At 35.1% G+C, this 14,981-nt stretch overlaps 1 protein-coding gene across 4 annotated transcripts in view; it reads right to left on the bottom strand.

The window, feature by feature from the left end:
- The window catches only part of MED13L (mediator complex subunit 13L), a 252,149-nt gene that overhangs the window by 126,908 nt on the left and 110,260 nt on the right, over nucleotides 1-14,981 (bottom strand). The window lies entirely within an intron of this gene.

The raw sequence follows: 14,981 nt of genomic DNA, 5'->3' as shown, positions 1-14,981 counted from the left end.
TACTTTATAGTGTCAAAAAGACTAATTTTGTTAGAGTTCCATTTAAAGTTATTTAAATGGAATGAATACTAAATATATTATATGTATTTTCACAGGAAAAATCAAAAGGGAAAAATACCTAATAATGTCAGAGTTACATAAAAATTTTAAATGTTTTGAAGGCAGTATCTGAATAGGATTTTAAGGACATGATTTTAGGGAGAATGTCAGAAAACTAAATCTTAATATAACATCAATTCATTTCCTGAACTCATAATTTCTTTTTTAAAGATTTTATTTTTTTAATCTTAATTACTGAAAGTATTACAAATGTCCCCCTTTTTTTCTCCCTTGACCCCTCTAATCTACATCCACCCACACCCCCCATCCCAGACCCTCACCACACTGAACTCCTAATTGCATGAATGTTTGACCTTTGGAGAAATAATACTTGCCTTTGAAATATGTTATAACATTTAACCACAAGTAACTCTAACACCAAAGAGAATCAAACAGATTAACATTGCCTATGCATTCCTAACATCTTTCCATATATAAAAATATATAAGCCCTAACTGGTTTAGCTCCGTGGATATAGTGTCGACCTGCAGACTGAAGGGTCCCAGGTTCGATTCCAGTCAAGTGCATGTACCTTTGGTTGCAGGCACATCCCCAGTAGAGGGTGTGCAGGAGGCGGCTGATCAATGTTTCTAACTATCCCTCTCCCTTCCTCTGTTAAAAAAAAATCAATAAAATCTCTCTCTCTCCCTCTCTCTCTCTCTCTCTCTCTCTCTCTGTGTGTGTATGTGTGTATGAAATGCCCTAGAGAAGATGGATAATTTTCTTTCAAATTGTATTATTTCAAGATTGCAAAAAATGGGAATGATGAAAACGACATTTTAGAAGTAAATTTTCTGTCCCTTTTTGTTGTTATCTTGACAAAAGCATTCACCAGTGAAAATTTTGACAGAATTAAAACACAGGTTAAATCCACATTACATCCTTAATGCTTTTCTCTCTCTAACTGGCATCTTAAAATGCATCTCCATGTTCCCCAATGAGGTAGAATTTGAAGAAGTGTATTTACATTCATGGGGGGTTTTTTTAGGATTTTTTTAAATGATAAAACTAATGTACATAAATATTTTTTGTCCTCATTTGTCAGATTACCATTTTCCTGCCTATACGGCTCATCATGATTTACCAAATTTTTCCAAAACAACCTCTGGCAGAAATGAAAATAAAATACAATAAACAAACAAACATTCCTCTTAGCAACAGATTGTCTCTGTTCAAGACAAAGCATCCCAAACTTATTTTTACAATTCTCTGAAGGGGTCATGAGTCTGTTCTCACACATTTATCTTTTGGGTAACGCTTTTCCTAGGTAAGAAAGACAACTAACATTTCAATAAAAGAAACATCCCATAGTAATTGCTTTTCTTTGCTTTCCCAATGTGTTTCATTACTTCTGAAACATCATCAATTTTAAAAACTATCATTATTTTATAGGTCACTATGAGTCGCAGAGTGGAATGAAGCTGCCAATTAAACTATAACATGGTACTTAACACTTAGAATTTTTAGTTTGTATTTATTTAAAGAGCTTTAAATTGAGATATATTTTAATTATTGTTGTACATAAAACAACTAATATATTCAAAGAAATAAGTTTAAAATTCCCAATACTTCATCAACATTCAAAGTCCAGCTCTTATGAATCACTCAACTTAGTCACTGTTGTCCATGTTTCTCTACATAATAGTCTTTTGTGCCAAAGTATCGATGATGCAGCATTTGTAAAATGAGTACCCATTGTTTCCAAGTTGGTAACACCCATTCTGTCTGTTCCACACCTTCCTGCAATGTGGACAAGGATATATATACAACCTCCATTTCACTAGATGCTACTGCACACATCTCTGACTCCGGACCTAGTGACACAAAGGGAGTGGCAGGACAGAGGTCTTTCTGTGTGCACTGAAAGTAGAGGCTGAAAGAGAGTTTGGAGCTACAAGCATCTTGTGCTTGGTGATAGTGCTAGTTTCTCATCAAGCCAATTATGCAGCACAGACCCTAGAAGTGCCAAAGAATTCTGTGAACAATTCTTTTAAGCAACTCCTTTTGTTAGTTTGCAACTAAGAATTCTGACCAATACAGCACATTCTAAACTCCATTATGTAAATGAGAAAACGACGGCTTAAACATCTTAAACTTGCCCAAAGTTACACAACTCAGTTCAAGAATATAGTCGCCCTGGCCAGTTTGGCTCAATGGATAAAGTGTTGGCCTGTCTACTGAATGAAGGTCCCAGGTTTAATTCCAGTCAAGGGCACAGGCCTGGGTTTCCGGCTCAATCCCCAGTAGGGGGCGTGCAGGAGGGAGCCTATCAATGATTCTTTCTCATCACCAATGTCTCTCGCTCCCTCTCCCTCTCTGAAATAAATAAAAATATTTTAAAAAATAATAATCTAGAGTTAAACATAGCTACTACATTCAACGGCTAAATGGATTTTATATCTACTTTTAGAAATAGTAAACATATGAATTATTCCATTATTTAAACTCAAGGGAGTTTATTTTATAGCTGCAGTGATTAGGACATTTCAAATACTCGTGGGTTGAGTTGACCTGATATTATGTATACATATACTTTTCAAATTTCATTTGTATTAGCTTCAACCTAAAGAATCCTTGTATCTAGTTAAGTAGACTCATGGCAAAGAAGAGATTCAAACCCAAGTTTTCTGACTCTAACACCCATGTTCCTTCCATACATCTCCACAGGGTTAGTATTAACTCACCTCACCCCCTCCTTTTACTCTTATTACTGACTAGAAAAGCAACTTTCAATACTGAAGTTAAATTACCCTTTGGATCCACCATGTGCAGTTTAAATTAATGTTTTCTAATAGCTGCAAGTAACCTTTTCAAAAGTTAAACAAAATTGAAATTGCTTCTGCAATCTATTTGTACAGCCCCATAGGAAAGTCAGAGAAAAATCACATAATAGCTTTTAAAACTAATTTATTTGAGACACCCTTCTCCCAAGGTAAAATTTAAGCCAGCACTTCATTTATTTGATATGAGATTCTTCAGAAAGTATCCTTTAGGATTAGGGAAGAGAGGGGGGAGGTCCAGAAAGTACAATAGTTAGTCTAGGTTAAGGGTTGTTTCTACTAATGACATAAGATGCATTTACTACTTAATCCCCTATTTCCCTTCCAAGGTGGACTGAGTAGAAAAGCAACTGCCAAAAAGGTGATGAGACCAGCAGGTGCTGGCACCTGCCTTTATGAAACCTACAATCTCCCCAGGGTATATACTATCTCCATTTTTTTTAAGCCTTTCTAATTCTTTTGATCTTCCAAGTTTCAATTTAAATCATTATTACTTCAGAATAAAAAGTTGCAAGAAGACTATCTCTATAGACTATATTCATAAATCTATTTACATATAATAGAAGATAATTTTTCTAAAATTTTGTTAATAGGCTCAGAAGAAAGCATCAAGAGACCTAAAATATGTGTACCATAATGAGTGGCAAGAATCGGCTAAAGCAAAGAATTCCTAAGTTATAACATTCTCCTACTGTTTGTAGTCTATGACAGCCCCAATGAAACTGAAAAATGAGACTAAGCACTGCGACAGCTGCCTATTTACAAAGAGAAATGTTATCTCATTTGTATTGTAAAAGCTATAATCAGAATATTTTAAATTGCTGTTATTCAACCTTTTTAAAAATAGTAATCCAAAATCAAATATTTAAATTGCAAAAGTACGACATAAAAGTTTTAGCAGAAGAAATGAAAATTTAAATAGCAGTAATTATTGCTCAGTGCCCAAATTATTTTTCCAAGTCCTCACAAATCATAATACAAAAAAACTATCAACTTTGCAAAGCATGCTCCTTTCAGAATAAGCGTTCTGAAAGAGAAACCATATGAAAGTGTCAGGAAAAAAGTCAATATGGCAAAATATCAAAGCAGCATATACTTCAATGATTTTGTGTTTCCCAGCAGAGATCTTGGAAAGATATCCCTTCCAATTGGGCAAATGAAACTGGCACACTTTACTTGAAGGGGGAAAATGGGAGGAAGAAGAATGGAATAGGGTGGGAAGGAGCATAAAGATTGTGAATCCTTGAAGAAATTCAAGCTCATCCTTTTAGAATTCAGGTCACTCTGACTTACACAGTTTAAAAGTAGAATTACTTTCAAAGAATACATATTTCCTCTGAGCTATGATACATATTTCCTTTTAATGTATCATATTGCAGCAACAGCTGAAATGAAGGTCTAGACATCAAAAACATTTCTTACTCCCACCTACTGCTTTTTTACCTCAGGCATCAAAACTAATGAAACCTATTATCCAGAACATTGAGTTCAGTAACTGCATTGGCTATTGCAAATATGGGGGGGGGGGGGGAGTCAGCACTTTCAGGAATGGCACTCCTTATTCAGCCATTAAAATTATTGAAAATCAAATTTTGCTCCAAACTCCAGAAATACAAATAGAATAAAGCAAGGCCCATGAAACAATATGATTTTTCAGTTAAATTTCAGTGACAAACTGCTAAAGACAGAGCAGCCCTGACACCAATTTGCCCAGCTGCCTTTGTTTTCACCTTTATCTGCAATATATAAATAGACCAGTTTTTTAAATAGTTTTTAATTATTAAATGTACTACCTAAGAATTACTCTATGAAGACACTATGATAAGAAAACATTATCAATTTATTTTATGGGTTGCATCAAATGAAATAACGATAAATATATAGAGAATTTTTAAGTATCTGTTTTCTTAAAACTGACTTACAAAAAATTGTAGCAAAGTAGCATAATGCTATATTAATTCAGAAAAATAGCATTATACCCATAAAAAATCCAATTACATACACCACCATCGATTGGCTTGCAAAATCTATATTTGAAGTCATTAATAACTAAATGGGCTTATTACTTATATCAAATTCAACCCACTTAGAACTCTGGCTTTCTTGAATAGCTTGTGGGTATAGAATATTTGGCATCACTTCACAAATCTATGTTGAAAGTGGATTTTAACTTTCCCAATGTCAATTCATCAAATGAGAAGATGTATATCAAAATGCTTCATTTGTTTTGACCTATTTGCAACTTTAAATTATTATGAACACTGATAATATTCATCATATAGAAACAGAGTTGTGATTCAAATGTTAACAGTATAATATCTTACTCAGGAATCTGACAGCATGAGTTCTCTGCCAGTTACAAGATAACCAGAATTTTAATGATGGTTTCCAGGCAGCATTGTAACAGTTGAGACATGACCCAAGTTAGCATTTCAATGGATCATAGGACTCCACATAAAGCCACTAAACTTTAAATTGAAGGAGACCATAAAACTAAATTTCTAGATAAATGAAACAAGACCTTCAAAAGACAAGTGCCACAGAAAAATGTCAGGCTATAATGTTATTTTAATAGCTACACAGTGAAAAAGAAAACTTGCACAATGGCTGTTACTGACTTCTAAGGACGAAATTTGCCCCATTTATTATTGCTTTTAAAGATTTTTAGATAATTACTTTTTTACACTTTAACATTTATATACTCTTAATCTTGTTACATAGTAAATATAAACAAAGACCTAGACAAACAGCCATCAAAATTAGATATCTTAGGTTGTTGGAATAATTACTTTTCTTTACCCATGTATTTCCCAGGTGTTCTTCAAAACATGCATTTCCTCATTAAGCAGGCATCATATTTGAAAGATTTTTAAAATAAGGCTACTATTATTTATTAAGCAACTATATGCTTTAAAACTATATGCGACATGCAAGACACAAGAAAGAAAGATCATTAGGACAGGAATCCCAAGATAAAATTAAATTAACAAACAGTAAACTAAGTATGTGGTTCAGTTAGAACAGTTACACGTAAGTCCATCAATTCTACAAAATAAACATTTCATAAACTTCCTCTAAGACAATGACTTTCATCAGGATAACTCACTACTGATTTCAACATTGACACAATTAAGCAGTAAGAATAAAAAATATTTCCTCTTCACTCTTCAGACACAACCTGATTTGAAATATGCACACATGCCCACATGTGCATGTGCACATACATACACGTCCCCAGATTGCTACTAAAATTCTGACAGGACAAGTCCCCAAATTGCCTTTTACACGAAAGCTCAAACAGTTGTCTGTCACTGCTATTATAGTGAGTAATCCTTGCAGCTGTAACTGTTTGAAATGCAGCTGTCTTGTTGGTATTCTCTCTCCAGCCCCACTCATGCAGCATTTCTGTTCTTGCTACAATAATCTAAAGGGCCATTTTACAGGAGGCTTAGCCCTGGCTGAGGGCACTCTACGGCGTGACCGAGAGAACATGGAAACACGATTCATTAGACACGCCTGGAGTGATAACAATGGTGCTGCTTCTTGCTGCCTTTCATTTCGTACATCAGTCTGAGACTAATGCATTCTCGTTACACAACAAGCACATTTATAGACAGGGAAAAACTGTAATCACCTTTGATTAAGAGACAACATATTTTTCCTATATGAGCTGCCAGTCATACTGACACAGTAATTATTTTTTTAACTGCAGGTTAGAATAGCAAATGTTGCAAAAATAACATCTGCGAGCGAGCGAGAGAAAGATGACTGCGGTACTATGAAGATTTCGTACACAAAGGTTTCTCTAGACGAGGTTCAGTGCCATGTCCTTGAAACCTAATAGGTACCTCAGCCTGCATTTAAGCTAGACTATCTATGGCAAATAGCTAGATCCTTATTAAGCAAATCTCATTCTATACCTCCCATTCTTATAAGGTAAAAATTACAGAATGTTTTATCTTAATTTTAACCATAATTTTTAATGACCTACCCTTTCTCCATGGAACTACAAATTCAATGCCCTCCTCTTTTTCTATTGTATTATCTTACTTTAACTACAAAACAATTTATCCTCTCCACTTTTTCCGTTATCTACCTTTCTTACAAATTTGTTTCCCTTTACATAAAATGCTAGGTCAAAAACTGAAGGTACACTTTCTATCTTAAATAAAACAGTAAAAAAAATGTAATTTTGATTAAAAACAGGAATATATAACTATTTTATATCAGTCTATCATTTAACACAACTTCCATCAATCACTACTATACCTGGCAAAGGTTTCATTTGTAAATATAAAAGCTCTAAGTTAAACTGGGGGGTGGCGGTGGGGGTGGAGGTGGAAGGTGGAAGGTAGGGAGAAGAAGCATAAGCCACATTATATTGACAACATGTAGAATTTTTTTATGGGATTCTGAAAAGTAAACCACTTCTCCATACACCCATGCAGTTGCAGTCTTTTGTGGCTTCATGCATATGTGTTACTAGAGGCGTGGTGCATGACATTGGTGCACTTGAAGGGGGGGGGCGCATGTCCCCCTCAGCCCAGCCTGCTCCCTCTCACAGTCTGGGACCCCTTGGGGGATGTCTGCAGGTGGACATCCTTCAAGGGGTCCTTAGTGCTGCCATGGAGGTGGGAAAGGCTCCTGCCACCAGTGCTGCACTCACCAGACGTGAGTCTGGCTTCTAGCTGAGTGGCACTCCACCTGTGTTGAGCATCTGCCCACTGGTGGTCAGTGTGCATCATAACAACCAGTTGTTCGACCATTCGATCTCTTTGCATATTAGGGTTTTATTATATAGGTTGTTTATGGTGAGTTTGGTAATCAACAGGAAAATAAATGTGTATGAATACATATATACTAGAGGCCCAATGCACAAAGATTTGTGCAAGAATGGGCCTGCCTTACACTGGCTTGCCAGCACCACCTTCACTCTGGCCGGAGTCGCTGCCTTTCCGCTTTCCCACGCTGCCCAAAGGCCTGGAGTAGCTAGGTTTGGTGAGGAATGCCTGAGTCATCAGCAAGGACACAAGTGTCCCCACCCACCCTCAGCCGCTTGGTGCCTGCTTATGCAAATTAGCCTTCCTTTTTTTGTGTGTGTTGGGTTAATTTGCATACTCATTCCTGATTGGCTGGTGGGTGTCATAAAGGTACGGTCAATTAGCATGTTACTATTTTATTAGGTAGATGAATGCCAGGAATTGAAAAAGTATAGTTAAACCAAAATAACTGAAAGTATTTTTGAAGGTTAGCAGACTGTATAGGTAAACATTTTTTAAAATGGTTAGTCTCTTTCTTTAAACTTTATATAACGTTATTATATTTTATACTAAGAATGTGCTACAAAACTAGCAAAAACAATTTGCATATGTGTAATTCTGTTGAATTAGTAAGGGACCAAATAAAAATAATAGAAAAAGGTTAGGTCTGGGTCACAAATTCTGAGACCTAAAATAAGTTTTTTTTTAAAAATGGTTATGTAGGGGGAACAAGAGTTGATACATAGAAAAATGCTTGGACAAGTTTTAGTAGTAGCTGTTGAAAGTTTTCTGACCTGTGCTACCACACCAGGTTAGAAATTAGGAAACCTACAACCTAGCTTCCATGTGTCTACAACATGGGCATTCAATCAAACACAGAGTGCTTTGAGAAGTTAGACATGCACCACACTACATTAGAATTACACAAGTTTAAAACAAGTCTTATTACAGAGGATAACATCTATACTTTCTACTCTCAAAGTGCCTGGGTCTCCCTCTCTTATATTTTGGTCTTTTGTACTGTATAAAAAGTATGACTCCCCAAAACTAATCAAAAGTTACTCCTATAAGCTTTTCCTGCTGTCTGTATGAAAAACATAAAATCAATATCAAACCTGTCATTACAAAAATTGTTGTTAAAAATTTAACTGAAATGAATTCTCAGTAATAAATGACTACTTGGTTTACACATGAATTTCTATTAATCTTGTACTTAGAAGAATCACAAGTTTATTATTCTTTACTTTTTAAAGCCAGAATGTCTAATCCTCCCTTCAAGTCTTCAAAAATAATTTGTCTGTTTTTTTGTATTTTTAAACAACATATTGGAAAGCAATAAATTATTCTCAATACTTTAAATTGAAATATTTCCAGAAAAAAAGTTGTCTTTATCCAAAACTTCTAACAAGCTAAGCAGTTTCCAACTCAAAGCAAAAAATTTATAAATGACCTAAATATTCCAACACTGCCAACATTTTTAGTTCATATAGGTGTGTTTTAATACTACTAAATTCCTCTGCATTAACACAAGCAATTTTGAAAACTCTAACTACGATGGGAAATGAAGATCAGTTATTTACACAGACACAACCTGATCTGAAACACACACACACACACACACACACACACAGTTTCAGCAGCATTGACCTTATCTGTGTTTCTCCAACGCAGTGAGCTCAAGCCTTTTGCCCTTGTTTCCCTGCATTTGGCTAGATTATTCTCAAGTCTCAATTCAAATGTCATCTCCTCCCAGAGGATTTCCCTAACTAAAGTAGCCTTTTCCCAGTCACTTATTTTCTTATCAATTGCTTTGGAACACAGGACCATATCAAAGTATTTGTTTACTACCTGTCTTTTCACCCACACTGAAAAATGCCACCTTAATACTTGTGTGCTTACTATACTACAGAGAGCCTTCCACAAGGGAAAATATTCAAAGTGGAGCAAAAAGCCACCTACCATGTAAAGAAAATCTAACGTTAAACTTTTAAGACAAGGGATTTATACAGCACATGATATAGTATGAGTCTAAGAATTCTGACACAATGCAAAATAGACATTTCTATAAAAGACATGGTTTTTTCCTTACTGATAATATAAGGAAAGTTGTACACATTCTCAGAGTTGTGATTTGATATTGTTTCCATGGAAACCATATAGGGTCATAATTAAAGTACAAAAACATTTCTGTAGAAACAAGTACAGATGAAAGATGTCATGAAAATAAGATCTTATTTGAACCTATGATGGTTAGCAAAATTAGAATGACTAATGAGGAAAATTTTTGAGGGAAAGATCAAGAAAAATATATTAAATTAAAATGCCTTTCAATAATGACAATAAACTATTACAATTTAAAGCAGTTACTGTCATAAATTGAGCCATGGGCTTTGTGTGTTTGATTTAAATTATAAAACTTCCACCCCAAAAAACAACATTTAAAGGCTGAATTAACTCTTTATCTTACCTAGTATAACTGTTCTATTGTAGTTATCAATTCTGTAGCATGTTGTTATTATTACTGATGAGGCCTTTTCATTGCTTAAATTCCTAATGACCTCTAATTTTTAATGACTATTAGTCATGTTCATCAAATTTGGAATAACAAAATAAAGTTACATAATTATGGAGTAACATTAAGTGGTTAAATTCATTTTGCATTGATATATAATGTGTATAAACAAATTATAAGATATGGTAAATGTGTTATTTGTTCCATTCTATTAGGTACAGTTAGCCAAAGTCTCTATGTAGTTATCTGAAGCCACATCTACAAAGGCCCAGGAAAATCTATTTTCTTTAGGTGTTGAGGAAGGCAGAGCAAAACATAAAAACACCCACATTTTGTAGAAAAATATTGTAGAATCATTTATATGTAGGTTTTAGCAATTTTATATTGTTTACTTCCTGGAATATCAACTTCAATATAATTATTCTCAACTATCTCTGGCCTGTTCATGGACATACAATTTTTGTGACTCTCAAAATAATTTTAAAAGAAATTAATTTTTAAATCAAGTATACCTAGATATATGAGAATCAGTGATAAAATTTTTAATTTGAGAGGCAGATTTAAAAGATGGATTTTATCTAATTGGGGATAACCCAAATAGTATATATTCTCTGTACTAAATTACTAAAAATCCTATTTTCATCAGCAATGCTTAAAAATTAAGGTAAATAGAGAAGAAAAAGAAACAATGGCTCTTTTGAATTGATTAAGCAACTATTCACTATACATATTCATTTTGTATCTTCAGTGTGGAACAAAACAAGGCCCCTTCTTTCAATTAGTCAGATACTGTCCTGTTTAATTTTTTTCTCTAACTATTTTGCCCTTTTGAAGATGAACTTAAATTAAGTCAAAGACATATTATACACAGACAGTAATTTGGAAGTGGCTTTTTGCCTCCCCAAACCAGACATTGTGCCTCGCCTGTATAAATAAGACTATTCACAAGATAGGAAGCATCAGCAGTTCCCCATTCACCTCCAGGGTAGTTGCCAAAACTTCAAAGCACCACTGAGCACAGCATTGATGCTTTTGTCTGAAAGACCTCAGAGACTATGACTGATCTTGGTATCATTAAATATCTCAGACTTTCCAGGAAACAAATGGGTTACTTAGACTCACAAGCAACTACCTAGGCATTTTGTATAACCTATGAAAATCACACCCTCCTTCTTTGAAGCTGATCACACTGTTCAAGTTTGAAGGGGGGAAAACAAAAAACTCTTTGCCACATTGGAATAATATAAAAATGTTTCATACTTGTTTCACTATAATTCCAGTTAAGAACAACTATTTTAAAAATAAAACTCCCCAGATTGTGCAGTTTTAATTTTCCACTGCTCATTTCTATGACAATCTGACCAAGAATATCCCTGGGGAGGAGGGGAAATGATATTCTGAAACCTCATTCTCAGAAAAACAACTATCTTTGATAATATGTCCAGTTTTACTGAAAATATTTAATAAAAACGCAATAATAGCTAAACTGAAAGCCAGTTTCAGAAATGAGCAAGTCAATCTCATCAAAAGGCCAGAAAGGACTTTGGAAAGAATGATAAGCATCTTGGAATCTTACTACTTCCCTCACACACTGAGCTCCAATCTGCAGCCATTTCCCTCTGAGCCAAGGCACTTGATGGGTGTGATAACAGATGGATCATTGTATCTGCCAACTTCCTGTGATGTACTGTATGGGGACTGATAATTTAGTGACTACACAAGTCCTACAACAGACAATGCAGGCAATCCTGGCATTCAGTAAGTAGCTGCATGCAGTCCTTTGACAATTCTGTGGGTGTTGAACATGTGGATTATTGTACAATGTAAGCTCTCTGAAAGTATCTATGCCACTGTAAAAAAAAAAAAAAAAAAAAAAAAAAAAAAAAAAAAAAAAAAAAAAAAAAAAAAAAAAAAAAGACAAAACTGGGCAAGCTAAGAAACCGAATAGAACAGGAAAAGAACAAATGTTTAAAGTGGCATTTTTCACTTAAAACACATGACATGTTCAAATGTCTTATTGTCTGAGTTTCATGACCAGTTTAACTAGTCATATCCAGGTACATAGAAAAAGTATCAATTGTGGAGTTGGTTTTCAGATTTTACAAGTTGGGCAATATTGACATTTTGAGCAAAATAATTCTTTGTTGTAAGGGAGTGATTTGTGTATTATAAGATATTTAGCAGCATCTCTGTCTACCAATTAGATGCCAGCAGCACCCTACCCTGAGGAGTGACATCCAACAATGTATCCAAACGCTGCCAAATGTCCCGAGCGGGACAAACTCCTCCTTATTCTCCATTCCCCTCTTACACCCCGGGTCGTGCACCATTGGAAAAGAGAACCTAGAAAGGTAAGCCTCCAATTCTAGGGTTTATTTGAAGGGGACAGAGAGAGTATAAGTAAAGGGAGTGATTACTTAGGAAAATAATACACAAAATAATCAAACGCCTTCTATAGAGTGTGGACCAGTGAAGCACGTATCACTAAAGATAGAAAAGGCCATCTAAAGATTCAGAATTAGAGGGCCCTGGCCAGGTAGCTCAGTTGATTAGAGCATAGTCCATCCTGATATGCCAAGACTGCAAGTCCAATTTCTGGTAGGGCACATACAAGAATCAACCAATGAATGCATCAACAAGTGAAACAAAAATTAATACTTCTTTCTCAAAAAAACAACACACAATCAATAAATAATTCTAAGATTCAGAATTAGAAAGGCATCTTCCATTAACATAGCGTGTTTAATTCTTTCTGCAAAACAGGAAAAAAAATCATAGCTTTGCTACAATACTATGTACAAATTATACTGGTGATACTTCACAAATCCTCATCAATTAAACTGCATTATACTGGACACTGATTTCCTGAATTGTCAATTTTAACAGATGCTTAGAGATAAAACTCCAGGTTTTAGGTTCTGGTTTTTCTTTAAAATCTTCATATTTATGCATATATATGTAAGTGTGTGTGCATGTGTATACATTCAAAATCCCAATGCAATTACATTTTAGATATATCAGCACCAAGTTAAGTATGGCCATATTATTTTACCTGCACATCTCTGGAACCTGCCAAATTTACTCAAGTTATTGGGAAGAGGATTAGTTTGTCATTTTTGCAACAACTCTAATGTAATGCTATTCTTAGTGTAAAGCACAAAATCTCTTTTAAAATATTGTTTTAGGATACCACACAATATTAACACTTGGAATAAATGTCTTATAATCAAATTAAATATGCTATTTGTACATGGAAATGAGGTTCTCTTTCTGCTCAATTCTTTCAGCCTGCTCCTTTTACAATTTCACTATTTGCCAATCCTGAGCTACCAGGTGGGTGAGAAGGTGGGGGGGAGAACACTAACTGGGGGAAATGAATTCAACATTACCTGCTGTATAGTACCAATTCTCTAATTAGGAAAAATAAGAACTAGTAATTCTGGACAACCATGAGTAAATCTGGTTTACTAATAGTGATAAAGGCATAAACAGACAAATCCTTAGTAATTTGATAGAAGGAACGTAAGTGACCTACAGTTTTTCTTCTTCTTTTCCTCACACTTCTCTATTTTACTACATGAGCAGCCTGTTTCCAAATTCCCAAGGTGCATCTATAAAACACAGCACTTTAACCTGCAACACTCACCCTTTCTGTCAGCACTGCCACACCTGGAATCCAAATCTAAGCCTCCCTCTTTCCTCCCCCTCTCCTCCTGTCTGTAGGACTCAATGCATAGGCTCAATCTAAAAAGGATGCCCTGGCCGGGCACTCAGTTATTAGTGTCATCCTGATAAGCTAAGATTGTGGGTTCCATCCCCGGTCAAGGTTAGGGCACATGAAACAATCAACCAATGAATATATAAATATGTGCAGCAACAAACTGATGTCTCTTTCTCTCTTCCTCCTTCCCTCCCCCACCTCTCTCTCATTTTAAACAAAAACAAAAAAAAAAAGAAAAAAGAAAATGAGCTCCCAACAATCTGGGACTCCCTATGTGTAGAGAAGAGCTAGAACCAATATGGCTATACTAGTAGATCAAGTTGATACTGCAACTCTACTTTAAAATAAACAAAACAAAACAAACAAACAAAGCAAAAAACTGGTCTTAAAGGACTCCAGGATCACAGTGACCAATGTGAGGTCTCTGGATTCAGACAGGCTCTCAACTTTACAGCTCACCAGTTTGACATAGTCGTGTGTGTGTGTGTGTGTTTGGGGGAATGTGGGGGGACATGAATGTTTTAATTCTCTAAAATGAACATTTTTAAAAAGAGTTATCTGTAGTTCAAAGCTCATTTCTATGAGGTGTCACATCCATCACCCTTTTATGAGACATAAAATTAAGGACACATCCAGCTATCTAAACATTTCAGCTAAAGGTTAAGATAAAGCTAAGGGTGTTTTCACACAGAAATCCAAAGAGGATAATGAGAATGAAACAAGTTCCACGTGGTAATTCAAATGTTGGTAAAGGAACTAGAGTGGAAGCCCAAGCTGGTGAACAAGTGGAAAAAGGAAAGAAAACATGGTTCAAACAGATCACATGAGGAAATGCTGAGGTTCAATCTAAATAAGAGTATAAAAAGGATGCCCTGGCTTTGCATTATCTAGGTAAACCCCTCTCCCACCCCCACCCCCATTTTTTTGTCACAGGTGACTCTAATAATAGTGCTATTGTAGTAAAATAAATAAATAAATAAATAAATAAATAATCAATTAATTAAATAAAAAACAGTCCAAATCCTATCAAGCTAAAAAGAAGTCCCTCAAAGACTTGCTGGGAGTAGGTGGTAACCCGTGTCCTCCCACACTAAGAGACATCAGTTCTG

The sequence above is a fragment of the Pipistrellus kuhlii genome, unplaced genomic scaffold (genome assembly GCF_014108245.1).
Source record: "Pipistrellus kuhlii isolate mPipKuh1 unplaced genomic scaffold, mPipKuh1.p scaffold_m20_p_20, whole genome shotgun sequence".
NCBI lineage: Eukaryota > Metazoa > Chordata > Mammalia > Chiroptera > Vespertilionidae > Pipistrellus > Pipistrellus kuhlii.
This window is presented reverse-complemented; position numbering and strand designations above follow the sequence as displayed.